Below are 15756 nucleotides of genomic sequence, written 5' to 3' on the forward strand. Positions count from 1 at the left end.
GGTATAAGGGAATTAACTTCTTGATTATAAAACGGTAGAACATACTCTGAGTGGAAAAAAGTTGCATATCTCTTGCTTCCCTTATTTTATCCTTTAGTCCTCACATTACAAGAGCGATGTTTCTGACAAAGAGGGAAGAAATGCTGCTTTCTATATCAGAATCTATTTCATCTAACACTTATCGTTGGCAAGTTTTTTTACATTGAAGAAGTGTTTTTATTTATCTATTTTATTGTTTAGCTCCTTACATCAAGTGGCTTCATGCCTTGTCTGGAACGATTTCCATATAATAAAACCCTGACTACTAGAGAAAAGAAGGAGTGGAGGATGGGCTTAATTAAAACGTTCCAAAATAATAATTGCAATAAATCTTTTATAATATCTCAAAAAAGATTTTAAAAATTAAATCTATCAGACAATCAACTTTTTTTCCTGATAAATAGAATTTTGAAGCAAACTACTGTAATACAAATGAAATTAGCTCTAATTATTTTTGCCTATTGTTTCAACAGAAGCTGATCAGAAAATGTTAGAATATTAAACACTTTAATATTTTCACCCTATGCCAGCTAGTGGCGATTAAGTTAGCTAGTGTGAATTTTGGTAAGGGTCGCATGAGTACATGACAAGATAACCCAGATCTGTAAAACAGACGGTTCTCAGGGTTGAACGGAAAATGGGGCGACAAGGCAGGGTCAGAAGTTAAACGTGCTAAAAAAACAGGTGTCAAACATTATGAAGATATGAGTCATTCTTTCGACCAGGAGAAAAAAAAGTTGTTCAAATCAGTTTTTTATTCTGAAAGAAGGGATAAGAATGTAGGGATGATCTAAGTGGAATGTAACCTCGAAACTCTGTCCATTGCCTTGCCCATTTTTTAAGAATAAGTTAGTAATAATATTGGGACGATTAATCAGAATCGGAAGTCTTTGGGGTATCAGAATCGGTATTGGAAAAATTTGTGCCTATTTTCCGATGCCAAAAAACGATTCTTTTTAATTATCTTTTCTTTATTGATTTTGTTTAAAACAAAATCTTCCACTGCTGATTGTAATAATAAATATTTAAAATATAAGTATTAGAAAGCTATAGCAATGTGGGTTACCAGTGTGATATGAAATATGAACAAAAACAGACACGCAGGTGGAAATCTTGTAGAATTGTGAAATACTATGCATTTATTTATTTTTCAAAAAGTAAAAGAAACAGAAAAAAATAAATAGACGTACGGTATTTCACAATTCTACACGGTTTCCACATATTTGTCTATTTTTGTTCAATTTACCAGCAATGCTTCAAGCAAACTATCTTTCCTTTTTATAATAAATATTTACTTATTTTAAACTACCAGTAAAACTAAAACCTATAGATTACTCCCACAAGTGTATTTTTACGTTTGAGAAAAATAACTGCACATTTAACATGTGTTTTTACAGTAATCGGAACAAAATAACAGTTAAATATTTAGAGTTTATAAAGAATCGGAATCGGAAATTGTATCAGAATCAGAAAAACTATTGGAATCGTTCCATCACTAGTTAGTAAATTGGAAAAAGAAAAATAATTGGTCTCTCCATAATTAAATTCTCTCCAATAAAACCTTGAAGAAAAGTCAGTAAAAGTCTTCCTGTTTTCCTGCAAGAATAGTTTTATTAGACTTAGTTAAACAAACAGAAGATTGCCAACCACTAGACAAGACGACGTGATCAAACATGAAAAGACGATGATAAAAATATAGCAAATGATGTTGAGGAGATTATATATATATATATATATATATATATATATATATATATATATAATTATTTTTTTACTATAATAATTAAATACCTACAGACACTAGTGTTTCATCCTTTCGGGATTCTTCAGTGCAGGGTGTCACGATTAACACAAGCCGAACGATTCGAACCCCGCAATATATAAAGAATTTGTTTTATTTGCCCTGTTTTTTTTATTTTCAAATGCTCCCTTTTTTTTTTACACACCGTTTCACTGATTTCTTTCTTCGGATAACTGCTGTACATTGAATATTATGAGCTCTTTTCTCACACTATTACTTCTCAGCTGACTACACTATTCAAGTTCAATATAAACAAGTTTTCGTTGAGCCTAAAATAATCAAATCATACCGAATTTCCACCACGATCATTATGTTGTTGTCTCAGTGACCACCTTACTTCATTAACCTTTATCCTCGAATGGCTTTCGGGTCTTGATATGCAGTGACTCACTTGCAAAAAAAAACAAACAAACAAAAAAACTGCCCATTCAATGATTCTTAAAACGATTGCTGCGCCATCAAGAATGGTCTCAAGAAATAACAAATAAATTCAACCATTATTTAACGAGCGATGACATCACGATCATTAATAGTCCTGGACACTAAACAATAATAACCACGGATTATTAACAAAACAATAAACCGGACTCTGAGCGCTTCTTAGTTTGATTTTATTCCGTAAAGCAATTTTCAGAAAATCTAAATCACACACGAAAAAAAAAAAAAGAAAAAAAAGGGCTTTAAAATAATAAATTAACAAGAACGGGTATTATATTTTAACATACGTCCATTCAATCTACGCGTTTAGCAATGAAAATGATTTTTTTTTAACAACGATTTGACGAATGGGTTTTTATCGAGAGACTTTTACCGAAATGAATAGATTATCTTAAAACGCAAGTTAAATGCTTTTGCAAATGTAAACGTGATGGACGGATGGACGAATATACGGACCGACAAAGCCTTTAAAAGAGATGTGTGAAGGCAACTACTTAATTACAGTTATCTCATCGATTTCAGTCAATCTGCTCGAACTGTAATGGACATGCTTTTTCAAACTTTTGACAAACCGATAAAATACTAATTTGAAATTCAGCATGGCAGACAAACGAAATCCATGACAATGATAAGTCCACACACACAAATAAAAAAAAAATGCGAATGGTTATAATAATAATAATAATAATAATAATAATAATAATAATAATAATAGCTGAGAAGGGTCAAAGAGGATTGAAAAACCGAGGAGAGAGTGCTGACCAAACCTCCGCTGGACAAGCGCGAAGAGAACTGGGACCTTAGGGAGGCTTAGTGCTACTCAAATTCCAGTATAGACCAATGGCCACTGCAAGCGAGAAATCAATGCTGAGAGCCTGTTGCGATAACGCAAATTTATTTGCAAATGCTTTCGAAGGAGGTGGAGAATGCTGGACGTCTGGGGAAACTTGTTGTCACTCAGCTTCCAGGGAACACCACAGGTTTTTCAATCAGATTTTTGATGACTTGTTTGAAAGCCCCATGTGAGCCAATAATAATAATATTAATATCTATAAAAGTGAGAACGTGTGTGTGAGAGGACATTTTTCAACGAATTTTTGATCTACAAACTTAAAACTTGGTATACAGGGTATTCAGTCATGTGTAAAACTTTAAATCATTTTCATCTGAAAAAAACGGGATGCTTGGGGGCCCGTCAGATTTTTATCTGTTTGTCAATTGTGTTACGACTGCGCATACACGAATCCATCACATTATGTTGACAATAAGTAGGTTTTAAAGACCGTGCCAAGCTGGCCTAATGGTTATCGTACTTGAAAAAGAAAAAACATAATACTCACATGCACATTTCTTAGTTTCTTTCCGTTTTTTTTTGTTTTTTTTACTTCATTTTTTTTACAGGAATTTAATCTTATGTTTAATACTGGACAACACCACGTACATCTAGTAATACAGGGTGACCCCAAAAACAGGCCCCAACTCTAATTAATAAAGTGTACATGGGGCCCGATTTTTTTGGGGGGGTCACCCAATAATAAACGAATAAATAAAGGAATTTTCGAAACCTTTCCGGGTCGTATATTTTCCCATAGAAGAGAATTATTTTAATGTATATTTTATTTGCATTTGGGACTTGGGGAAGCTTATTGCCACCCAAATTCTAGTGAATATTCGATGCCAATGAGAAATCAATGGTAAATGGCTGTTGCGATAACACAAACTAATTTGCAAAGGTTATTGAAAGAAGAGGTGGGTACTGGAAATCTGGGGAAACTTGCTGTCACTCAGACTCCATGGAACACCATAGGTTGTTTTCAAAGAGAATTTTTTGATGACGACCTGTGTGAAAACGCCTAGTGAATAATAATAGTAATAATAATAATAATATAATAATAATAATAGTAATAATAATAATAATAATAATAATAGTAATAATAATAATAGTGATAATAATGATAATAATAATAATAATAATAGTAATAATAATAATAGTAATAATAGTAATAATAATAATAGTAATAGTAATAATAATAATAGTAATAATAATAATAATAGTAATAATAATAATAATAATAATAATAGTAATAATAGTAATAATAATAATAATAGTAATAATAATAATAATAATAATAATAGTAATAATAATAATAGTAATAATAGTAATAATAATAATAGTAATAATAATAATAATAATAATAGTAATAATAATAGTAATAATAATAGTAATAATAATAGTAGTAATAATAATAGTAATAATAATAAGGCTGAAACTGCAAAATTGTAAGTTAACTGTGCCCCCTTTTTCCAAAAATGTTAGCATCAACATGAACTGGCGCCACACCAAATAGTTGTGAAGGGTCAAAGAGGATGAAAATATTGAGGAGAGAAAGCACAAACAAGACCTCTACTGTATGAGTCTAAAAAGGACTGGAGCCTTGAGGAGGTTAGGGTTATCACTCAAATTCCATTGAAGACCAATAGTCGTTGCCAGTCAATGGCAAATGGCTGTTGCGATAGCACAAATTGATTTTCAAAAGTTATCGAAAGAAGTGGAGAGTACTGAAAATTTGGAAAGACTTATCACCCAGGTTCCAGGAAACACCACCGGTTATTATCAGGGAGTAATATCTGCTAATGACCTTTGTAAGAACTCCAAGTGAGTATATAATAATTGCAGCAGCAACTTTTTGGATGAATATAATACTATTTCAACCTTAATTGTGACAGGCTGATGTATAGACGAAAACGACTAGGCTATGGACGAATCCGTTTATGTGGAGACAAATCTAAAAAAATAAATAAAAATGATCTTCAAGATTAAGCAACAAACTCGCACATGAATTCAAATGAAAAACAACAGCAAAAACGTTTCACATTTAATAAGCGAATCTCCATTAAATCGTTATCAGAAATGATGAAGCAGGTTTCATTAATGATAATTATTCTGTAATTAGTATTTTTATAGAAATAATGATGGCATTATTTGTGTTAGTGAGAAGAAAGGACATGGAGAGAGAGAGAGAGAGAGAGAGAGAGAGAGAGAGAGAGAGAGAGAGAGAGAGAGAGAAAGAGTTGTACAGAGAGAAAGAAAGAAAGAGTCAGAGAGGAAGAGAGAGAGAGAGAGAGAGGGCTAGAGTGAAAGCGTCAGAGAGAGAGAGAGAGAGAGAGAGAGAGGAAGAGAGGGAGATGCAATCAGAATAAGAGAAAGAGTTGGACAGAGAGAGAAAGAGAGAGAGAGTCAGAGAGATAGAGACAGAGAAAAAAAGTCAGAGAGAGGGCAGAGCGAAAGAGTCATGCAGAGAGAGAGAGAGAGAGAGAGAGAGAAAGAGTCAGAGAAAGAGAGCAAGAGTCAGAGAGAGAGAGAGAGATAGAAAGAGTTGTACAGAGAGAAAGAAAGAAAGAGTCAGAGAGGAAGAGAGAGAGAGAGAGAGGGCTAGAGTCAGAGAGTCGGAGAGAGAAAGAGCAAGAGAAAGAAAGAGCGAGAAGAAGAGAGAAGGAGAAGAAGAGAGAGGGAGATAAAGAGCTAGTTAGAGAAAGTCAGAGTCTGAAAGAGCCAGAGAGAGAAAAAGAGAGGACAGAAAGTGGGAAAAGAGAGAAGGCAAAAAGCAAAGAAAGAGAGGTGCATTAAGAGAGGGGGGATAAAGAACGAAGGCTGAAGAGAAGAAAGAAAAATGTTGGCGACATAAGTGAAAAGAAAAAATACAATTAGGTGAATATTGAATGAGGTTCAATAAACTGCAAAAGCAAGCGTTTCCTTGAAAAACAAAATGGCTTCCAGGTTTTAGGTTTATTATCAACTAGCGGGGGGTACCCGGCGTGGCCCGGGTGTTTGTAGGTGTGTGTGTTGGAGGAGGGGTGATAAAAACAGCCCTGTTTAAAAAAAAAAACGTTGGCCGGGTGTTTGGAGTTTTAGTAAGAAAGTAGGCTTGAACCCCGAACCTTTGACGTGGAGATGGAAACGAAATGGAAAAACCCCCTGAGACTTAGCCATCTCGGCCACAAGAAAAGAGGAATGAAAAAAAAACCTCTTAATTTAACGTTTATAAAATGAAATTAACAGGTGCGAGAACCTTAAGTCGCATGATGTTTGATCTTGAAACATGACGCGGCTGCAAGCCAGTTTTCGCTTGTTTTATACTGAAAAGCAAAAGATACACAGGACGCTCTAAAAATCTGGAAAAAATAACGCATGAAAGTCGGGCAAATTAAATAGACAGGCGACCCCCGTTCGTAACTCATATATATTATTATTTAGACGTGATATAAAAAGTTTTAAGAAGGAATGAGCCGACCGAAATGTCCAGCGAAAAAAGCCTTTTACAGACATACGCAAAAAGCGAACACACACACATACATACATACACATTTTCGCTTTTATATATATAGAAGACATTCTGAGATTTTAACCTTTCCAATTCCAATAAATTTCGAAAAAAAACAAAAAACAAAAAAAAAAACAACCTAGAAATTTAACAGAGAGAATTAGAAATAAAAAAAAGGATTTCATTTATTTTCACTAAGTGAAAAATTGAAGTTAAAATTTGCAAATGGAATAAAAAAAATTGAAAAGAAATAATTTTTAAAATAATAAAAATAAAAACGAAGGATGGCACATTTATTTTTTGCATTAAAACCTTCTGTCATTAGAAACAATGGATGCCCTCAAAAGTGATTTTGGTACAATTCAAATCCATCGTTTTGAACAATTAAGTGCTAATTCTGATTAATATAACAACTACAGGGTGGAACGATCGATTTATTGCCATATAAAAGACGACATGATTCCATTTCCGCTTGATGAAAACCAATTTTTTTTTGTTGCAGATCATCTACTAGTTGGCCAGTTGTGTACAAATGCCAAGAGCAATCGGAGCCTTCTATCATGTCTGAAAGTGACACAATGTTCAATAAGCGAGATCGGAGATGCACTGCTGTACAATTCATGCTCTCTACTGATCCAAGTTATGACAACAGGACCATTGCCAGCACCCTCAAAATGCAAATCCAGACAGTTCAACGCTTGCAGAAACAGGTTAATGAAATTTACGGCCACGGTTAAGATCTTTGGTGTGGTTTTAAGTGAGGGCCACATCATGCCACCTCACATCTTTGAAGTCGGCTTAAAAGTCAACACGAAAGTGTATCTGGATTTGCTGAAGAGTGTGCTGATCCCCTGGTGCAATCAGGTGGCCGCTGTCAAACTGAGTGTGGCAGCAAGACTCGGTGCTGGCCCACATGTCCAAAGAGACCCAGGCTTGGCTTCAGAAGGAGTGCTATGACTTTGTACCCGTCTCTCACTGCCACCCCCTTCTTCCCCGACCTGAACCCTGGACTACTTCGTTTGCTCATACATTCAGAACATCACCAACATGACCTCCCACAAAACCAAATCCAGTCTGATCGCCACAATCTGCCAAGTATTCACCGAGCTCCTGTCGACGTTTGTGGAAAAGGCATGCTCCCAGTTCTGGACCTGGCAATGATTGAGGCTGAAGGTGGCTACATTAAATAAATGTCAGCTCTTCTACATAATCAAGTTATCTGAATTGATTTTTTCAATAAAAGTTTTAAAATAAAGTGTTCTTTCCTTTAGTGTGTCAAATTTATTGTTCCACCCTGTAGTATAATGAAAGACAAACACCCCATAAAACTAAGTCACTTCCCCCCGCAAAGAAATGATAGTGTCAGCAGAGACTGGTGCCACACCAAATAGTCATGAACGGTCAAGAAATACCGAAGAGGGAAAGCACTAATCAGACCTCCACTGTGTGAGTGGAAAGAAAACTTGAACCGTTAAGGAGACTTATTATCACCCAAATTCCAGTGAAGACCAATGATCATTACCAGGGAGAAGTCGACATCAAGTGGCTGTTGCGATAATGCAAAGACATTTGCAAAGCTTATTTAAAGCTGAGGAGAGTACTGGAATTATGGGTAGCCTTGTCATTTAGACTCCAGGAAACACCACCGGTTGTTGTCAGTAAGTAATCTCTGATGATGACCTGTGTGAGAACTCCTAGTGATATATTTATTTATTTATTTGCAGACTGTTATCCTCATCTTTATAGTTGTTGTTTCACGACGTTTTGGCCGACTCATCCTCTGATCTTCATCAGGTGGTTAACCATGACGAGATAGGAATGCTGAGTCTTGTAACTTATCCCCAGTAATTACTGCCTTCCATAGTTGTCTCACCACGTTTTTTACCAACTAATCCTCTGACCTGCTGATTAACAGGGGGATGAAATCGATTCTCAATCTTGCTCAGGGGTCTTCCACAGATTACTGGAGGGAAGGAGTTGCCTAACTTTTTCCTTTGACAGTAGTGTTGCCCTGCCACACTATACAGCATCTAGTATTCCCAAATGGTCACCCATCTGGTATTACCCAGGCTCATCATTGCTTAACTTCAGTGATCTGGTGCTACCAGATCAGGCTGTCTAAAGATATTGGCTTCCTGAGACGAAATGCACCTAACATTGATGCTTTTTTTGTTTTTCTACTTCCTTTTACAAAACCAAAAACAAAAACAACAATCCCCCTTTTCCTTCTTCCCATTTCTCTTTTTATCTCTCCCAGTAGCTGACTGGTTTTCTAACTTAAAATGTAACAAACATTAATACTGTAATCCCTTTTCCTCTCCCATTGCAAAACTCATTCATGCTCTGCAGGACAGAGAACAAAACGATAAAATCTACTATAAAACATTACAAACTCGCGATTAAAGATACAAAGAATCAAAACCTTCTACAAAACTGGATTCAGCATTAAATAACCCAAAAAGGGTTAATATGCCATAACACAATCAAACCAAACCAATGACTTATGTCAACGTGATTATGCCGTATTTAAACCATAAACTCATCAAAATTAGCTTCCTCATATGATGGCTTTTTTGGAAGGTAAGTGACAACAAGCTGACTAAAAAAAAAAAAAAAATTCCAGTTTTCTTTCAGACTCTTTCGCCATGCTTTTTAATAGAAGTTTTTATTGTAATTATTCTATAAATATATTCCCGTATTCTGTTTAAGGTCTGTGAACAATGATTCAAAGTAATATTGAAAGCATAAAAGAGTGGTGCGTATTTATCTAGCTTCGCGTTATGGGCGAAAGATAACAGAAAACATGTAAAAACGAAACATTAAAGGTCTTTTTCTGATAAATGGTTCTATTAAGTAGATTTCTCTGTGACTAATAGGAAAGTGATAGTTGATTTTTGTGACTATGTGAAACTTACTTCTGCCTCGTTTAAGTATGAATTTGTTGGGAGAGTCAGTTGGGTCGGATTTTAAGTAGGAAATTAGTAATTTAATGAAATTAAGTAACAATTTCTGGAAACATCCATCAAATATTGACCTTATCAGAATTATGTGTGGCACATGGGTTTATTGTCCTATAAGGTCTGATTAGAGATGAAAAATAGCAACTTTCTCTATATGTTATGACGATGATGAGCATGGCGCCCCTCGGAATAAATGTAATGTTTTAATAATACAAAATAGCGTGTATGTAAATGCGTTCTATGTGTAAATAAGGTAATGGCTAATGGTATAAACAACTAAATTATTCAGATCATACTTAGCAAAATTAACTTCATCACAATAATTGCTTCTCTCTCAGCTTCATATTCAGATACAAATCCATGTTGACAACATTATTATTTTAGAACAGGAGTAAGGGAAAATGTTGACAGTGGTTGAAGTTAGACACGTGTTTGTTGCAAATGTTTTACAGGGAACGGAGGCATAGATTGAAGCTCAGTCGAGAACTTGTGATGAGAATAACGATAGAATAACGTCTCTTCTGCCAGAAAGCAGTAGCAAAGAGGAGAAAGGGACATCAACCACTAGATTTTGAAGCCGGTTCTGTACCCTCTTAAGGCAGAAAATTGTGCTCTGAACAGTTCCTGTGGCAATAGTGCTCAATCATGTGACATATTTTGCTCTTATACATGTAGAGAATTGCATCTTCTGGAGTGGTAGAATGATCCAATCATTTTTTCAGAAACCTTGTCAACAGATATAGTAAAAACATATTCAATGGAATAAATACCTAGTGATAAACTTTGGATTTTCATATACGAAATAAAAGAACTTGAGCATTTGACTAGGGAGGTGACTAGATTGCAGTAGACAGATCTAGAGTTGGAATCCGCAGAGCAAAAGATTCTTCCCGTGTTGACACGTAGAAAACATATGCGAAATTGCTACAGAAAGGTTTAATATCTATGGAGCAATTCTGGTTTCTGATTGGTTGGTAGCAGAACGTGAATTAATTCGATTCGTCAGTTCCTAGCAGCTTCATTTATAAATAGAATCTCTCGACTGTACAGGATCGAACCCCATTACACTAAAAAATATTGTAACAGTTGAAATCTTTGAATTACTACTCATATCTTGACTTATCTGCACAACGTTTCAATAAACATAACTCCCTTCTTCTTCAGGTGTATCTTGTTGGACTCAGAAATCTTTCTGTTGAATGCGCCAATCTGCACAGAATTTTGACTGGAACCCTTTATTTGATCCAAGAGGGTAGCATGCTCACTTTTACATCAGAACGAAAGCATGCTACATCCATGCTCTACGTGGCCCTGTCGGTGGGGCATTAGAATACACTGACTGCCCCCCTGCAGAGGGTAAAAGTCCCTCAATGGGGGTCCTGGATATGACCTTAAACTATATCCAGTGGTGAGGCCCCAGCTTGCGGGCTTTGATGAGTGTGGAGCCACCCTTTAATTACCATTGCTCCCAGGTCCACTCTGACCCAGAGTGGTAGTACCTGTTAGGATTCCAACTATGGGTTAAATAGAAACCGACTTGAAAACAACAAATATATTCTATTAAAAAAATTTTCTTCAAAATCTTTGTATTCGGCATTAAATAACCCGAAAAGGGTTGATATGCCGTAAAACAAAAACAACCAACCAACCATGCTCTACGATGGACAAACATTAATTTTGTTGCTCATTTTCCAAATGTTAGGCTTCTATTAGTAACAACTTGCATACAATTGTTTCAGCCCTTAGTGTTGACATATAAGTATCTAATAGTTTAACAATTATAATTTTGCATAACTGGGCAAGCTCATCAGCGCATAGAAAAATCAATTTTCAAAAGTTTTTACATCCTCTCAACACGGGTCTCTTATTAACGTAGCAGTATTCATTTTTTAAAAATCTACAACACACATGTAATGTGTCACGCAAACATCAACAGTTTATAATAAAGTACACTTGCCTTTTATATCAACCTAACACCAGTACAAGTAGCACTTTCACTTTGCTTTGTTTTAACCATGCTCCACATGGTCACCAGCATTCTTAATGCACTTTTGCCAGGAATTCAATGACACATCTCTACTTCTGCCGCATGTCCATGACAGGAGGGTACTTGTTAGAGTTTCACACCATCAATATCAATACAGAGAGGAAGCGTTCAGGCCATGAATGCATAACAATACAAATTGCAACCTGCTAGGATCCATTCAGGCGGAATAAAAAAATAGGTGACATTAATTGTGGAATGTCCCTCTCGTCCAATCATAAATAAATATGCAGATACAAATATGTACATAATGTGAACATAAGGATGATTATTTTGCCCTTAATTATGCTGCCTTAATTATGCCGAAGAGTCTGCATTCAATGTCTTTTAGAATTATAAACAATAGTTTTTAACCTATAACTGTTCATCATCATCATCATCATCATCATCAATAGATGTCGAGTAGAATAATAAAATAATTGAAGCATTACATTTAATAAACGAATCTATGACGTCCATATCAGAAATAATGAAGCAGGCTTCATTAATGATAATTATACTATAATTAGTATTTTTATCATTAATGATCACATTATTTGTATGAGACAGTCATGTGATAGAGTGAGAGTGATGACGATAGAGAGATATATAGAGATACAGATAGATAGGTAGATAGCTAGAGTAGTAGAGATAGAGAGAGGGTGATGGAGAGACATAGAGGGAGGGTGATGGAGAGACATAGAGGGAGGGTGATGGAGAGACATAGAGGGAGGGTGATGGAGAGACATAGAGGGAGGGTGATGGAGAGACATAGAGGGAGGGTGATGGAGAGACATAGAGGGAGGGTGATGGAGAGACATAGAGGGAGGGTGATGGAGAGACATAGAGGGAGGGTGATGGAGAGACATAGAGGGAGGGTGATGGAGAGACATAGAGGGAGGGTGATGGAGAGACATAGAGGGAGGGTGATGGAGAGACATAGAGGGAGGGTGATGGAGAGACATAGAGGGAGGGTGATGGAGAGACATAGAGGGAGGGTGATGGAGAGACATAGAGGGAGGGTGATGGAGAGACATAGAGGGAGGGTGATGGAGAGACATAGAGGGAGGATGATGGAGAGACATAGAGGGAGGGTGATGGAGAGACATAGAGGGAGGATGATGGAGACATAGAGGGAGGGTGATGGAGACATAGAGGGAGGATGATGGAGAGACATAGAGGGAGGGTGATGGAGACATAGAGGGAGGGTGATGGAGACATAGAGGGAGGGTGATGGAGACATAGAGGGAGGGTGATGGAGACATAGAGGGAGGGTGATGGAGACAGATGGAGAGTACCATATATATATATAAGAACAAGAAAATTAGAGAGACAGAGGGATAGAGCGATATATAGAGAAACTGATAAATAGTAATAAAAAGAGTGAGAGAGCCAACTATATACAGAGAGATAAAGTGATAAAGAGAGAGATAGAGATATAGAAAGGGGGTAAAAAGAAAGAGGGAGTGGGATAAAAAGAGAGGGAGTGGGGCTGAGAAAAAGAGAAGGGATAAGCGAAGAGAAAGAGAGAGGGAAGGGATAAGGAAAGAACAAGGGGGATCGATAAAGAGAGATGCATTAAGAGAGAGAGAGAGAGAGAGAGAGAGAGAGATAAAGAAGGAAGGATAAAGAGAAGAAGAGAAAAATGCTGGAGACATTAATAAGTGAAAGGAGAAAGGAAAAAATGCCTATGCAATCAGGTGAATATTGAATGAGGTTCACTAAACTGTAAAAAGCAAGCGTTTCCTTGAAAAACAAAATGGCTTCCAGATTTCAGGTTGATTATCAAAGCCATTCTGAAGATTTTAACCTTTCCAATTCCAATAAATTTCGAAAAAGAGAAAAACAACCTAGAAATTTAACAGACAGAATTAGAAAAATACAGTAAAAAAAAAAATTAATACATTAAATTTGTTTTTGCAACCGCTTTCTTAACATTAAAGTAATAAGTTGTAATGCAATGAAAAATGAAATAAAAAAAAAATTAAAAATCAAATTAAAAAAAAAAAAAACCAATCAACAGAAACACCCTGGAAAGGGTAGCTGCATGTTATGGAGTTTATAATGAAGCAAGATTTTCACAATCACCAGCTGCACTTCTAATATGTCATTGCTAAAGCCTAGTAGCAAGACGTATGGATGCAAAGCTGGGGTGAGCAACAAAGAACTGGTGTTATTTTAGAGTTTCCTTTGAACCAAATTGCTCTATGGAGGCTTTAAAGTCTTGTCTAATCTGCTATTTTATAAAACTATACTATAAATCTGCTTTGTTTGTTTTGTGGAATTTTAATATCCTTTTGCACTTATTAGCATGCCCATTGCTAGTTCAAGATTATGAGCCTGTCTTTCGAAGTGTAGTTCAAATTTTAGCTACTGTTCAATAAATGAAATATATTTTTTATGTAAGGCACAAGTTATCTCCCGTTGCGATCACTACAACTTGAACAATTTGGATAACTATTAGCTTCAAGTTTTTTTTATTTGAAAAGAGAAAAATTAGTGGATATTTAGATATTTATGAAAAATATGCAATTTTTAGTTCTTTGGAGTGAGTTTTTTTTTTTTTTTGGTGTTCTTAGCACCAGAACTTGTTTCATCTTTCTTTCTTCCTTCTTGTATATAATAAAAGAGAACGAAACTAGTGTAAGTTGACAACAACAGATGGAACATAAAAATTTATTATGTTTATACCATTAGCCATTACCTTATTTACACATAGAACGCATTTACATACACGTTATTTTGTATTATTAAAACATTACATTTATTCCGAAGGGCGCCATGCTCATCATCGTCATAACATATAGAGGAAGTAGCTAGATTTCCCCCCCTCTTCCACAAGTCCTCTTACGCCCCCATTCCACACCGTGTACATTTATACACAAGTTATGGATACTGTAGTTACACCGTTATTAACAGATTCATAAACTTATAACACAACCATTAAATTCCCGTCCGTCTATTCGAAAAATAACAACTTCTCTTTGTCAACAATCCTATCCTGATTGGCTTAGAGCATACTGATCACGTATTCCAGATTAGTATTCTAAATACTAAAACGAACACTCAAACAAGCCGTTATCCAATATGGCCAGATTTTTACATTAAATAAAGCAATTACTTGCTAGTTATTTGCGTCTCAATCTCGCTCCCTCTCCATCCTCCTCTCTCTCTCTCTCTAAATGTCTTTAGAGGAAGAGAGAGAACATGAGAATGGGAGCGATAGGGATAGAAAAACGGAACCGAGGCGAAATAAACAGAGAGGGATACAGAGAGAGATTAAATCATTGTATCGGCAGAGAGAGAGAGAGAGAGAGAGAGAGAGAGAGAGACAGACAGACAGACAGAGGCTAAATCATCGTATCGGCAGATAGAGAGAAAAGCTATTTTTGTTCTTTATTATATATATATATATATATATATATATTCATTTTAAAATTTCATTTTTGTTTTTGTTTTTCTTACGATGATATGCAAAATTATTAGAAACAAGTATTGCAGTTAATACAGAAACATGAATGATCAATACACGAAAGAACCGGAGAGAGAGAGAGAGAGAGAGAGAGAGAGAGAGAGAGAGAGAGAGATATGGGGGGTTGAAATCATCGTATCGTATATAGAAAGAGAGATTGGGAACAAATGTTAGATGATAAACACAAACAAAACAACGAGTTCAAAAGCGCACATTCACAAACAATATATTTTTTATTTATAAGTAAAAGTTTACATAATTACGAAAATCTAGAATGTTTTTTTTTTTGTTCAAATTTTGCCAATCCTTGCAAAACAAGAAGGCGGGATTCATTAGATGAAATACCGAGCAAACCTGAGTCGATAATTCAAAGCTTGTAAAGTATTCACAGCTTAGAAAATTCATAATCCAAACTTTCCGACTCAATTACTGTTGGAGACACCCCTCCATGGGATTAATGGACTATCTCATGACGTCACTTGCGTTGGTGACGTCACTTCCGGTAACGAGACCGGTGCCTGGCAGTCTGAGATTGGCACACGACCAAGCCGGTCGTGTGCAAACGTCCTACCGTTTAGGAATGGATATACTCAACTCACTTTGCCTGTAATTTATGTGAATACACGTTTCGTTCCGAAAAACCCTGTGTTCCTTCGTTTATTACCATTTAGCCCCATAACAATTACAAAAATCACATTTAA

At 35.8% G+C, this 15756-nt stretch overlaps 1 protein-coding gene across 9 annotated transcripts in view; it reads right to left on the reverse strand.

The window, feature by feature from the left end:
* The window catches only part of LOC145241981 (protocadherin gamma-A11-like), a 771034-nt gene that overhangs the window by 249443 nt on the left and 505835 nt on the right, over positions 1-15756 (reverse strand). The gene's annotated exons all lie outside the window — the stretch shown is intronic.

The sequence above is a fragment of the Euprymna scolopes genome, chromosome 21 (genome assembly GCF_053919585.1).
Source record: "Euprymna scolopes isolate OS-2025 chromosome 21, ASM5391958v1, whole genome shotgun sequence".
NCBI lineage: Eukaryota > Metazoa > Mollusca > Cephalopoda > Sepiida > Sepiolidae > Euprymna > Euprymna scolopes.